The following is a 14,082-nucleotide window of genomic DNA, read 5'->3' as shown; positions in this document are numbered from 1 at the left end:
GCAACGCTGGATCCTTAACCCACTGAGCGAGGCCAGGGATTGAACTTGCATCCTCATGGATGCTAGTCGGGGTTGTTAATCGCTGAGCCACCATGGGAACTCCTCCTTTATAATATTTCTATTGTCAGTTTTATAAATTCCTGTTTTATTCAATGGATTATCTTCCATTGAATATAAATATTCCTTATTTATTTTTATGCTCAGACTGTTCCAGACTGTTCCAATAGTAACCTCTTCCAACTGATTCTTCTATCCTTTTGCTATATCATTATTGTTATTATCATTATTAATATTATTTACATTCTTAAAAGATATCCCAGGCTCTTCTTCCAGTCCTGAAATGAAACCTGCGAATTCTCCAAGAAGTCCTGGTTCCTTTCAGTGGGGAACCATATTTACCAAATCAAAATTTAGGTGTGTTTATTGCTATAGGTACATCTGGGAGATATTTCAGGCTTGGCTCTAGACTATCACAGTAAAGAAAATACCGCAACACAGCAAGTCACACAATTTTCTTGGTTTTCCAGGGCATATAAAAGTTGTGTTGACATTATACTGTTGTCTATTAAATGTATAATAGCATTATGTCTGAGAAACAATATACATGTATTAATTTAAAAGTACTTTATTGCTAAAAATATTCTGATCATCATCTGAGCCTTCAGTGAGACATAAACTTTTTGCAGGTGGAGGGTCTTGCTTTGATGTTGATGGCTGCTCACTGACCAGGGTGGTGTCTGCTGAAGGTTGGAGTGGCTGTGACAGTATCTTAAATTAAGATAGCAATGAGGTTTGCTGCATCAGTTGACTCTTTCTCTCATGAACAATTTCTCTGTAGCATGTGATACTGTTTAATAGCATTTTACCCACAGTAGAACTTCTTTCAAAACTAGAGCCAATCCTCTCAAACCTTCATACTGCTTTTGCAACTTTGTTGTCTTTTCAACAATTTTTTTGTTGCCTTTTCAACAATTTTTACAGCATCTTCAATAGGAGCAGTTTCATCTCAAGAAACCACTTTCTTTGCTCATACATAAGAAGCAACTCCTCACTTGTTAAAGTTTTATCATAAGATTGCACTAATTCAATTGCATCTTCAGGCTCCACTTCTAATTCTAGTTCTCTTGCTGTTTTTACCACATCTGAAGGTACCTCTTTCACTTAAATCTTGAACCCCTCAGAGTAGTCATGGGGATTGGAATTAACTTCTTTCAAACTCCTGATAATGTTGAAATTTTGACCTCTTCCCATGAGTCACAAATGTTTTTAATGGTATCTAGAATAGTGAATCCTTTCTAGAAGGCTTTCAATTTACTTTGTCCAAATCCATCAGAGGAATTACTATCAGTAGATGCTATAGCTTTATGAAATTCATTTCTTAAATAATAAGACTTGAAGGTCAAAATTAACTCCTTGATATGTGGGCTACAGAATGGATTTTGTGTTAGCAGGCATGAAAAAAATATTCATCTTGTACATCTCAGAACTCTTGGGTGACTGGTTACATTGTCAATGAGCAGTAATATTATGGAAAGAATTTTTTTCTAGGCAGTAGGTCTCAACAGTGAGCTTAAAATATTTAATCAACTGTGTTGTAAACAGATGTGCTGCCAGCCAGGCTTTGTGGTTCATTTATACAGCACAGGTAGAGTAGATTTAGTGTAATTCTCAAAGGTAATGGGATTTTCAAAATGGCAAGTGAGCAGACTTCAGCTTAAAGTCACAAGCTGCATTAGCCCCTAATAAGAGAGAGTGGGCCAGTCCTTTGAAGCTTTGAAGTCAGGCATGGACTTCTCCTTTCTAGCTAGGAAAGGAGAAGTCCTTCAAGTCCTAGCTAGAATTTTCTTCCAAGAGATGGCTGTTTCTTCTACACTGAAGTGTAGCCATCTTCGTAATTATTTGAGCTAGATTTTCTGGATAACTTGCTATGGTGTCCCTTCTACATCAGAACTTGCTGCTCTGTCTTGGGCTTTGATGTTATGGAGAAATCCTCTTTCTTTTTTTTTATTTTTTGCTTTTTAGGGCCGCACCCATGGCATATGGAGGTTCCCAGGCTACGGGTCTAATGGGACCTACAGCTGCCAGCCTACACTAGAGCCACAGTAATGCAGGACCCAAGCTGTGCCTGCGACCTACACCACAGCTAACAGCAATGCTAGATACTTAACCCACTGAGCGAGGCCAAAGATCGAACCTGCAACCTCATGGTTCTTAGTCTGATTCTTTTCCTCTGTGCCATGATGGGAACTGCATGAAATCGTCTTTCCTTAAATTTCATGAATCAAACTCTATGAGCTTCAAACTTCTCTTCTGCAGCTTCCTCACCTTTCTCAGCCTTCATAGAATTGAAGAGTTAGAGCTTAGCTCTGGATGAGGCTTTGGCTTAAGGGAAGTTTTTTAACTGGTTTGATCATCTATTCAGATCATTAGAACTTTCTCCATATCAGCTTTAGGACTATTTAGCTTTCTTATCATTTGTGAGTTCTCTGGAGTAGCACTTCTGGCTTCCTTCAAGAACCTTTCCTTTGCATTTACCACTTGGCTAACTGGAGCAAGAGACCTAGATATTGGTCTGCCTGGACTTTCAACATGGCTCTCTTACTAAGCTTAATCATTTCTAGCTTTTGATTTAAAGTGAGAGACATAGGTTTGGCTCTTCCTTTCACTTGAACACTTGGCAGGACATTGTAGGGTTATTAATAGGCTTAATTTCAATTCTTTGTATCTCAGGGAATTGGGAGGTCTGAGAAGAGGAAGAGAGCTAGAGAACAACTGATCTGTGGGGCAGGCAGAAGACATTTATTGATTAAGTTTGCCATATTAAATGGGCATGGTTTTCACACCTCAAAACAATGACAGTGGCAGTCCGAATTTGTATGTCCCCTTTTCCGTCATGAGAATCCTGACTTCAGATCCCAACACACTTACTCATTGACTCAATTTTCCTAAACATACAAAAGAGCTTCAGAATTGCTGGACCCATACCAATAAGAAAATGTAACCTATAAGAAAGAGTTTAAGAACTTTTTGCAATTCTATATTGCCCTCAGGTTGAAAGTATACAGTTAAAATGCTATGTTCAAATGTTCTTTGAATGAATTTGGTTTCTCTGTTTGGTTTTTTGTTGGCTTGGTTTGTTTTGCTTTTTCTTCCTTCAGTGTAGTTGTATTATTCATGTCTAATACAGCCAAGTTCGTTTGTTTCTTTTTAGAGTCAGGTGTTTATTGTTTTTTTTTTTTTCCCCACATTGACTTATTTCTTGAATATGTGTAATAGTAACATAAATAAGAATACTAACCATCATCACACATTTCATATTCCATTTCTTATGGTAGGAAATGCTTCCCATTAAATTTAATACCTGAAATGTGTGAAGCTGGAGTCAGACATTCTAGGTACTGATTGTTGGTTGTCATTGGTCCAGGAGAAAAAGATGGTAATTTGTTTCCACTTTGTGTGAACTGCTCTGAGTTGGTGTACACTGTGAATGCTGTGTCAAGAAGTTTGCATAAACAAAGTTTAGATTTAGTAGAAATTCTACTACACTATGAATCCTGTTATCTGTTATAATTGAGACCAGGGCTTGGAAGCTCATGTTTATTTATTGTTTCTTCACAAGAGAAAATCACTCCTTTCCTTGCAGACTTTTGTTTTCTGTTAAAACAAACAAACACAAAAAGAAAACAATAAAAAAAAAAAAAAAAGGTAAAGTAGAGAGTTCCCATCCTGGCTCAGTAGAAACAAATCTGGCTAGTATCCATGAGGATGCAGGTTCAATCCCTGGCCTCTCTCAGTGGGTTAAGGATCTGGCATTGCCCTGAGCTGTGGTGTAGGTCACTGATGCAGCTCAGACCCCGTGTTGCTGTGGCTGTGGTGTAGGCCAGCAGCTGTAGTTCCGATTTGACCCCTAGCCTGGGAACCTGCATATGCCAAGGGTGTGGCCCTAAAAAAGACAAAAAAAAAAAAAAAAAAAGTAAAATTAGAACTAGAGGTGGCTTATAGTTTCCTTATTAACAATAAAGGTTGTTCTGAGAATTCAATCATATAATGTTTGTAAGTCCTTGTAAATTATAAATAATCTTAAGATACAAGTTATTTTCAAATTGGGAACACAGAAGACATGGATGCATAGATTGTTACTGGCTTATTTTAAGATGAAATTGTTGGTGCCTTATTTTTGGCACCTCTGCATGGTAGGAGTTAAAGTCCTACCTCAGAGATTAAGGTGTGTAATTTTAGAGTATCTAAGAATAGCAGGATAAAAATTGACCACAGGCTGGCTGGAACTGGCCCCTCCAATGAGCCTTGGGCTACTGGTGGGTCGTGATCACAAAGTCTTCCAGAGCTCTGCCATGTTTCCTTTAAAGATTACCTCAGCTGGAATCCTAAGAACATCTGATCTCAGTGGGAGGGAAACTTCAGCTCTCTGCCTTTTACATTTCATCAGCCTGACTCATGACCTTCCCGGCCAAACGGGGAATCCGTGAAGGAGTCTGTGTTTCTGATTATATATATCCCGATTTCCTAGCATATCACATAAAATAGGCACCTTTCTTGGAGTTTTCTAGTTCAGAGCCACAGAATACTTACCGCCATGTCAAACACATTCCCTGGACTTGACTCCCTGGAATGGGGCTGCTGAGCCCATGCTCCTGGAGCCTGAAGCAGAGGCAGGTACTAAATGCTCCCCCTGACCCCAGGCCCTAAAGTGAGCAATAAACTTGATTGAGCAGCAACAGCCAGAGGGGAATCACATACTGTTTTTCTTCTGCCCTGAGGACTGATTTTTAAAATCACTCTGGAAAGCCTCACAATTCTTAAGTCACCCCTCTGTATTATGACCAATAAAATGCCATGGCAGGAGGATCATCCTGCTTCACAGAATATTGAATTTATGCACCTAAGACTCATCACAAAATATAGAAACTACAAGAGTGGCTTATCTGTATAGTAAATATTTTATCTTATTTTTCTGTTTTCATCGATTTGTTGACGAGGCCAAATGCAAAATACATTATAAAATAAAGAAACAAAACACAAAGTCACCTCCTTTGAATATTTATTTGCCTTTCCTGGCATCAGATTGTTTATTCATTTATATTTGTATTTATTATTCATCAAAGCACTTTGATATTTAAAGCTTCATGTCAGGAGATGGAATGCAAATAGTTACTTCTTAAAAAAGAACCCCAGAACTTTGCACTATTTTAAATCTAAGTAAAAGTACATCAGTATATTTTATTATAACAGAATTCATTTAGTAGCATTTAATAGCCATTATTAAACAAATGTTTCCATAGCAGCTGTTTGAAATAAATTTTATATTTGGAAAAGCTTCATAAAAAGCCTGAAATATTATGAAAATGTAAAAGTATTACAATAGTGTCAATTCATATTTCAGAACTATATCATTCTTTTGATAGGTGACGTAGACATCTGTGTATACAGATGTACATTCTTCTTCAGATTAATCGATTAAATAAAATTTTAGTTATGGACTTTTTATTGAATTATTATTAAAATATACTGATATGTGAGATTAGATTTCAATATTTTATGGCTTATAAACAGCCACACACAAAGAAATAAAATAACAGACTAACGACTTTATTTAAAAGCATGCATTTTCAGTACAAAGTTAGGAGTGGTGGATTTACTGTTAGGTCATCCTTTACTCTTTTATTCGAGAGTGATCACAGATGTAAAATACATTGCAGTTGAAATAATGAAATAGATAAAAATGAAATTGAGGGAAATAATAATGATGAGGTTACACTAATGTGTCTCCCTGATAATCTAGACAAGGCAGGGAATCAGAGAACAATTGTAAAATGCTTTCTTGAAATTTCAGCTGCTTAGGAAAATTAAGACTATAAGCCTCTGTTGTGGAGATCTGATTATTATATATTGCTTTTAAAAACAGCAATATATTTTAATCAGCTGTGTCTATAGGAGGGTTGTCAGTTGTGCCAGGTTTTGGCAAAAATCAAATCAATTTAATGGGACTTCATTAAAAATGAATTTTGATATGTTTCCAAATATGTTGTGGCTCAACCTTGATTATCAGTTTTAGGTCTTTCCTGTGTGTTCTGACATTTCTTTGTCCTGAGAAGATAAATTGCAAGTGCTTAGTTCATTGTGCTTTTTTACAACTCATATAGTCTGTATGTATTCACCCCACACTTCAGATTCACCTTCTAATCTGCAGGAACAAAATGCCAACTGTAAAGGCATCTGGTAATTACTTAGTAACTACCGTTAATTTTATTTTGTTGGGAGACTTAGCTCCATCATGGCTATTACATATACAGAGAAACCAAATTTCACTCAACCTCAGCTGCAAATCTGTGACCGTACAGTACAGTGTATATCATGTCCTCTACATACATTCATTCATTTAAACAAATAAAATTGGTTGGTTATTTTCCCTTTTTCAAAATAACAATCCATCCACATCAAATGGACATTAGTTACTTTCCATGAAAAGTGATTTTTGAAAAAAAATATTGAGCAGCTGAATCAAATAAACAGTAATAATAAAGCACCTTCGATTACTAATTTCTATTGAGTACCTGCCTTCTGTGCTAAAATGCTATGCTACAGTTTCTACACCAGGAGTGCATGGGTCATTGCACTGCTAGTGGATTATTAAACAATTGAGCTACAACCTTTGAAAATATGGTTTCATCAAGGAAACGCTGACACAACCATAAATGATGCAGTGTTGATGGCATTGCCAGAGAATGCATGCTATTTGTAGGTGTGGCTAGGAGGGACCCTGTAGTGTTCTGCAAACTTTCACCAAAGAGAAGTCTTTAACATTTCAGCAAGAAATGAAAGTGGCTTGCGTGTTTTTATTTGCGTGGTGTGAAAAGAGGTGTGTTGCAATATTCATTACCAGGTCAGTTTCTTGGGGTTGGCTAATCACTGGCTGAAATACAAATCTATGATCCCAGCTTTTCCAGATATTTGTATGGCAGGCAGCTACACAGCAGCAACTTCTGTAATCCCTTCTCCTGCAGTTAGAGCTACTAGAAAAGCTTAATAATATCCCAGAGGCAAAGATGAAACGGTATTTCCACAGCTACTGTTTGCTGTAGAGAGCTTTTGAAGTCAAGCTTAAGATGTCTTTATTTCCCTACCAGAAAGAAATTTTTTTTGCCCTCTTTTACTCTGGTGTTGTCATGATGATGACTTTCTGCTTGAAAAATATTCCAAGCAGCCGCAGCTCTCTCCCATGAAGCATTAGGGAATGAGAATGGCTTTTCATCAGGGGCTGTTGGAATCTGTAACTACAGTTTGTCACTGCCGAAACCCACGGCTATGCTGGTAGTGATCTCAATTTAAAACTCTCAGTTTCTTTCCTATCAGGTTTAGGGCAGCCACAATTTTCATTGTCAGCTTATTGGGGACTGCCCTCACTTTTACCTTTTGTGGTTAATTAAGTTCTAAACTGGCCATAGTGTAGCACTCCCAATTCAATCTTTGTTCTGTACCATCTAGAAAACAGCAACAGCACCAAAAGTTAAATTAATTGCCGTAGTGGGTAACAAGGTAAAATTCAAATCCAATTTATTTAAATAGGGGAAGGGATCCTATGTGTTGATCAAGAAAACCTTCTTTTTGGACAAATCCAGATCATAGGATGACAGTGAAAAGTTGCAAGAAATATAAAGAGTACAGCACTATTTTCATTTATTTAATTTGCCCCATAATTGTCAAGTAAACAGGATCAAGTGAATTTTGGAGACGATTGTAGCAGCAAATCTTAATTATAAAAAGCAAAAGAAGCAAGGCAAACCAAACAAAAAACAAATAAATAAAAACAACTCTCCAATAGCAACAACGTCTAGAGGGTTTAAAATTACTCCAGAAAATTGAACATGGCAAATATCTTCATACATGAGAAAAATATGATTTTTTAAACAAGAGGTTGTATTGTACTGACATTATTTTACTATGACAATTTGATACTGCTATACAAAAAAGTATTTTGTTCTTGACAGGCTGTGTTTGTGAACTTTTCAAAAATATATTTTTAGAAACCCTAAAATTTATTGGATTTATATTTTGAGCTTTAGCAAAAGAAACTTCAGGAAAAAAATATCCAATTCCAGATGTAGATTTTTTTTCACTTAAAAGATAGTGAAAAAAGAACAGGAAACTTGGATTTTTTTTTTTTTTTTTTTTTTTTTTTTTGTCTTCTTAGGGCTGCACCCATGGCATGTGGAGGTTCCCAGGCTAGGGGTCCAATCAGAGCTGTAGCTGCCAGCCTACACCACAGCCACAGCAATGCAGGATCTGAGCCGCTTCTGTGACTTACACCACAGCACTTGGCAACGCTGGATCCTTAACCCATTAAGGGAGGCTGGGGATCAAACCTGCATCCTCATGGATGATAGATTTCTTTCCACTGAGCCATGACGGAAACTCCTTTTGTTTTTGAGTATGTAAACTTCTTCCACCATTAGGCACTGTAAAACTATGAGAACAATTTCACAAGGAAACAAATACTTTCAGATGACTCTCTTATATCAAAGTCAAGAGTTATGAAAAATTGGAAATTAATAATTACATTGATTAAATATGTAGTAAATAATTATCTGAACTTTAGGAAGATTTGCTTAACCTACAATCTCATCAATAATTTGAAAAAATTTTAACCATCTTTAAATTTTGAAATATGTTTTTAAAAATACCTTCTTTACATCCAGAAAGGGTTTAAAAAAGTTGAGGTCATCAATAATTTTAAAAGATTTTAAGCATGTTTGAATTTTGAAATGTATTCTTTTTTATTTCCAGAAAGGATTTTAAAAAGTTGAGATCCTTACCCTATTACTACTAAATAGGTATATAATTTGTTTCACAGTTGTAGCTCAAATAGTTCAATATCGAAGTTGGGAAACATGACTAATGGGGTTAGTCCTAGGATGAGTGCTATTTAATAATTCCATCAATCATCTCAAAACATGCTCATTTACTTAGTTAATAACAGCAGACTGGGAAGGGTTATTTAGCACCTTGAAGGACAGAATTAAAATATAGTGTGACCTTGAGAATTAACAAGTTTTAGAAGTTATCAGAATCAAATTATAAAATCTTACAGAAAATACATATTAATATAGCTCTGTAGGCCTAAAATACCTGAATAGAATAAATGAAACAGATTTATTAATTTTACTATAAATAATATCTCAATCCTAGTGTGTATGTATGTGTGTGAGTGCGTGCACACGTGTGTGCATGTGCGTGCTCATGTGCATGTGTTTGCATGTGTGTGTAGGGGGAAGGATGTGACTGAATCACAAATGATTCTCTTCCTGATAGATAGTATTGCATAGAGGTTAAGAGCATGACTCCTGAGATCTTCTGACCTGGGTTCAAATTCTGTCTCTACCTCTCATTAATTTGTGTGACCCTTGTTAAGCTACTTAATAGCTCTGAGTCTCCTCTTTCTCATCTAAGTGGTGAAAATTATAATACCATCTTCATAGATTTTTGTGAGGATTAAACAAGAGGCAATACCTGGAATATGATGGGTACCCATTCTGAGGAAACTCTTGATCCTCTAATGTTATATGTTCCACTCTTCTATATACATCTTTCTCATAATTGAGTCCAGCTAGGCTTAGGAATCAGGATTAAATTAACCATCACAGACAGTTTAATGTGTTTATACCTCAATTTTTTCATGTTGAATATGGAAATATTACCAATTATTTAACTCTAAGAGGAAAAGTTAATTCAAATACATTTCAATGCTTTGCAAATGTAAGAGCGCTGTATGTGTGCAAAATAAGAAGTCATCACTGTGGGCTGAAAATAGCCAGACCCAAGTGAACAATAATTTAGACAACATAAAGTACTGCCCCAGTTTGAATTCCAGTTATTTGGGTCAAGATAATTTGGCAGCCTTTCTAATATCTTTGAGCACTAAGGGGTGTGGTGATGGGCATGTCCGTGGTGCGCAGAGATAGACACTGAGCAGAGCTGACTCAAGTGCTTTACTAAAATTGGTCATGCTCCACAAGGCTGTGGATTTGTGGGCATTCCTCTTTCACTCCCAACTGCCAGTTGTCATATGAATGTCCTCTCAGCAAAGTTCTGTGCCCAGGTGCTTACTTTTAAAGGCATTGTATAAATACGGACTGAACCCTAATAAATCCATCATTAAAGTTGTCACCCTAAGCCCTTGAAACTGACCATAACAAGATCCAGAGATTTTTTAAGGGGCTGATCTTACTCATGTTTATTTGCGGGAATTATCTTCTACCACTAGAAAGCATTTCTTGTTTTCTTTAATAAACCTCTGTTTTTTCAGCTGAACATATAGGAACATGTGTCATTTTTCATAAATGTCTCTTTTGTATGCTTTTATTTATTTTCAGAAGTACTAAGAAGACAGTGTACTTGGGATTTAATATATAGCCTGCTGCTAAACTATTTATGTAAAAATAATAGCTAACACATTAAGAGAAATGGTATTAAAACTAAGCCCCCTGCAAGTACCTGAGAGAAACATCAAACTCTGCAAATGTTTATTAAAGTTAAACTGGAAATACTTGATCAGATTCAAGGAGGCTTTTCTTTCTTTCTTTTTTTTGTCTTTTTAGGTCCATAACCACGGCATATGGAGGCTCCCAGGCTAGGGGTCTACTAAGAGTTACAGCTTCCGGCCACAGCAATACCAAATCGGAGCCATGTCTGTGACCTACACCATAGCTCATGGCAATGCCAGATCCTTAACCCAATGAGCTAGGCCAGGGAGCTAACTTACAACGTCATGGTTCCTTGTCGGATTCGTTTCTGCTTCACCATGACAGAAACTTCCAGGGAGGAATTTCTTTAACCTTGGTCAAGAAGTTCTTTCAGTAGAGATTGGGGGAAATTTTTTACTTGTGAGATTAAGAATTTAAATTATTGATTTTAGCTGCTACTTGAGTACCTGAAATAACTGAATAGGATCTTGGTGGCATTCCACTCATTTTATTAGCAAGAAATTATTTTTCTAATAACCCTTACTTCTGCTCAGTGCCTACTTCCTCATAATGTGGGAAGTGGGGGTAGGGATGGAGAGTAATGAATTTAATTTCAAAAGTCTAATTTAAACTTGCCATGCCCATGATCAAAAATATTACACACACTGTCCTTTGTGGTTGGTACAGTTTAGAGAGGATAAAATATATTTGCAACAGGGAGGAGCTACTTTGATAATTTAGTTTTGTATGAATTGTGGGGGTAATTTTGGTCTTTTGAATCTGTTCCTTTCTAAATGTGTGATTGTTATTTATCTACCCACATTCATCACTCATTCACAGAATTGAAGGGGAACAGAATTTGCCAACCCAAAATGTGCTACTTGACACAGGGATTATTTTGAGCTGAATGCAATCAAGTCTGCTGGCAGACTCAGGAACAACACTCACCTCTTTCTTAACTGCCTAAAAAATATAGATACACGATCTAGCCCATAAAGGGAGCTATTACCAGAAATAGCTTATTTTCTCTGAGAGACTTACCTGCAGAACAGGGCAAATAATTTGATTCCCAAACATCTGTTCTTCTCATCTTCCTGTGAACCGTCTTCCTCCCTTTTGAAGCCTCAAACCCCTACCCATTCCTTGGCTCAGGATGGCATATTAGCCTCAGTTGCCTAACTACCTTTGAGTCTCATGTCTCTTTGGGTTCTGCATATTCATAATTAAATGTTTCCTTTTCATATGTTTTATGCAATTTTTGCCATTAGACCAGCCAACAAATGTAGGAAGGCAGAAGGAAAAATGTTACCTCCCTACAAAATCAACAAATATTTACTAGAGGACCCACTCGGCACCAGGGTGTGCATAAGTCACTAGAGGTAATGTAGTAGAGCAGACATGATTCCGACTTTCTTTCTCTCTTTTTTTTTTTTTTTTTTTTGCATGTCTTCATAGAGTTTTATTTCTTTTTTAAAGTTTTTATTAAAGTATAGTTGATTTACCATGTTCCTTCAATTTCTGCTGTACAGCAATGTGACCCAGTCATACACACATACACATTCTTTTTTTTAAATACTATCTTCCATCATGTTCTGACCCAGGAGATTAAAAAATGTTCCCTGTGCTGTACAGTAAGACCCCATTGCCCATCCATTCTAAACATAGTAGTTTGCATCTACCAACCCTAAACTCCCCGTCCATCCCACTCCCTCCTGATTCCAATTTTCAAGCTGACCACAGATTAACTAGAGAAGAAAACAGAAATGGCAGTGCAATGTCCCATCATTCTAATTACCTGGAAGTACAAAAAAGGGGTGCTTCCACCAATTTTGTGTTTCTAGAATGGATGGTTTCCCAAATCTATTAGAATAGGCTAAACAGACCTAGCCTGTGATTAGGCACTAGTCACAGTCAATGGAAAACAGTACAAAACAAAATCACACAAATAAGAACTTCAAATGTTCAGATACCTGGTTAGACAGTGTGGTGGAGTACACAAGAAGTGACTGGATTTCCTTACACTTATTTGTATGGTTCAGTACATATTTTATTTTGAATTGCATGGAGAATGGAAATAAAATGACCTGAAAAATGGAGGCATTCAAGAATAAAGAGACAGGAAGACCAAGGGGGAGTGGAATATCCATGGCACATGGAGTAGTTTTTATAAACTTAATGTGAGAGGAAAAGTGACCTGTTTTAAAAACTGATAATTGTTTCCTTAGTAGAACACCAGTTCCTTCAATGCACAGATCTTGTCCACATCATGTTTGTTAATACCAACATCTGGAACTGTACTTAACACACTTTCATAACATTAAGTCATCCCCAAATCTTGTGAAACTACACGTAGTTTCTCAGAAAGTGAGAGGTGGGTCCAAGACTCTACTCCTGACAAGCTCCCAGGTGATGGTGGTGTTGCTCATTTGGGGCCCACACTTAGATTTGCAAGGAACTCACCCTATTATGTGGGAAAGCACACAAATTACTGAGGAAGACAGATTTATATTTAAATAATTTGGATAAAATCAGACCGTATTAACAAAGTTGTATACCATATGCCCTGGAAACAGAGATGAAGGCAGGAAGCTACTTATTTCACATGCAAGATATGGAATACGTCCTAGAGGTGACACTTGAGCAGAATCTTGACATCTTGTTGGAATTTCAATAGATAGGCCAAGAATTTTTGCAAAATTAGAGAGACTCAAAAGTGAGTCTTGTGGATTACTTTAGGGGTGCTTAGGGTACCTGCAAAGAAATGATAGCAGTTAGAAAAGTGGAGAGAAAACTTTTGATTCCTTGCTAAAGCATGTAAATCCCAATATTTCCTAAGTTCACAAATTTAAAATCCACTGAGAGTTGATGAAAAAAAAAGTTAGTACATTTTGGCAAACCTTCAGTTAGTGCAAGTTGGCAGATGAAATCTTTACCTCCAAGTGTTCAATCAGTTTTTTTCCACAGCCTTTTCTTCACCAAACTTGAGATGATTCAATTTTTTTTTCTCATATTATTGTAATATTTAGTATGATGGTGAATTTTCTATGTCAAACTTGCAAGGCCGTGATGTCTAGGTATTTGATCAAATGTCAGAATGGATATTGCTGTAAAGGTATTTTCTAGATGAGATCAACATTTAAATCAATGCATTTTGAGCAAAGCAGATTACTCTTTTTTTTTTTTTTTTTTTTTTTTGTCTTTTTGCTATTTCTTGGGCCGCTCCCGCGGCATATGGAGGTTCCCAGGCTAGGGGTCCAATCGGAGCTGTAGCCACCAGCCTACGCCAGAGCCACAGCAACGCAGGATCCGAGCCGCGTCTGCAACCTACACCACAGCTCACGGCAACGCCGGATCGTTAACCCACTGAGCAAGGGCAGGGACCGAACCCGCAACCTCATGGTTCCTAGTCGGATTCGTTAACCACTGCGCCACGACGGGAACTCCAGATTACTCTTTATAACAGGTCTCATTCAGTCAGTTGAAGGGCTTAGGAGAAAACAAAACGAGGTTCCCCAAGGAAGACAGAATTTTGCCTCCAAACTGTCTTGTGTTTTTGGACTTAAACTGTAACATCAACTCTTCTCTGGGTCTCCACAGTGCTGGA

The sequence above is a fragment of the Sus scrofa genome, chromosome 1 (assembly GCF_054392235.1).
Source record: "Sus scrofa isolate SSC_HxYL_T2T_F1_AM1 chromosome 1, Sscrofa_HxYL_maternal_Yorkshire_Landrace_v2.0, whole genome shotgun sequence".
Classification (NCBI taxonomy): Eukaryota; Metazoa; Chordata; class Mammalia; order Artiodactyla; family Suidae; genus Sus; species Sus scrofa.
The sequence above is the reverse complement of the archived record's forward strand: the minus strand, read 5'-3'. Positions refer to the sequence as shown.